The sequence below is a fragment of the Elaeis guineensis genome, chromosome 4 (assembly GCF_000442705.2).
Source record: "Elaeis guineensis isolate ETL-2024a chromosome 4, EG11, whole genome shotgun sequence".
Taxonomy (NCBI): domain Eukaryota; kingdom Viridiplantae; phylum Streptophyta; class Magnoliopsida; order Arecales; family Arecaceae; genus Elaeis; species Elaeis guineensis.
In genome coordinates this window covers 51,283,228-51,284,498 of record NC_025996.2, presented here as the reverse complement: position 1 = coordinate 51,284,498, position 1,271 = coordinate 51,283,228, and positions in this window count along the sequence as shown.

Genomic DNA, 1,271 nt, shown 5'->3' with positions numbered 1-1,271 from the left:
ACCCTGCCACAGGGAAAATATGGTCATAGTCATAGTTGGTAAAAAGAACTTAAGAAATTTGATGAATTTAAGATGATAAGCATAAGTTGAAATTATGATGAATTGAAATTTTATATATGATTGATAGTGTGATGAATTAAATTATGAATTCATGAATTTATATATTGATTTTGTTATTATCAGTAAATCGATATGTACAGTATTATTGCCTGATTTATTCAGTTAAAGATATACATTGCTTACTGAGCTATTTAGCTCATGATGAGTTTTATATTTTTCTTTACAGATCTAAAAAATTAGCATGATGCGAAATTTTGGTTGGGTGAGCGATTAGAGATAGAGTTAGCTCATTTGATTTAGGATTTTCTCAGAATTGATGCAAGACTTTTATTTTAAGTGATTAACTTTGTCAGACAATTATTTTTCTTTTAGACACTGAGTTTTGATTTGTTATTTGAACTACAGTTTGATTGTTAAAAATTAAAAAATTATTTAACTTTATGTGTAAGATATCATGATGAGATGTCTTGCATGCTTATGAGAAAAGTTTCTTATGAGTATGTGGCGGTTGCCATGACCTTCGACTCATAATTTCGGATCGAGGGCGTGACAATATAGATTGTATATTTAAGATTGCTAATTAAATCATCCTAGTAAAAATATTATTAGTCATTAAATTTATGTAGCAGAAAGATTAAATTTGAACAGGTAATCTAATATAAATTTTAAAAATATTAGTATCTATATATTTTTTTATTTTTAGTTGATTTTTCTCACCATAAGACATCAATCCATTATGATTCTCACTTCAATTCTACGAGAAGTCTCTTTTTTAATTTGATATTGATAGATATGAATAGGTCAAGAAAAAATGATGATCTTTTATCTTCTTATTTTGGTGATTTTGGTAATCTATTTTTTATTCAGATATATAGAGCTACTTTTGGTATTTGTTTGAAATTTTTTCTTCCACACATTCCATATTTACTCTTTATATGTCATTTCATTCTTTTTGCTATGAAGTACTTATGGTAGCATAAATAATAAAAAATACATTCTTCAATAAAAATATCATCAATAGCCTTTTCCCACTTGAGCATTAGAACTATAAGTAGAATAGAAAGATGAGCATAAGGATAAAAAAATAGATGAGTAATATGAGATAAGGGGACATAATAATATCATAATATGCCTTGAAAAAAATAAAAAAAACTATCAAATATCCAAAAAAAATTTAGCACAAAAATAAATAATTCATATTAAATCAAAAC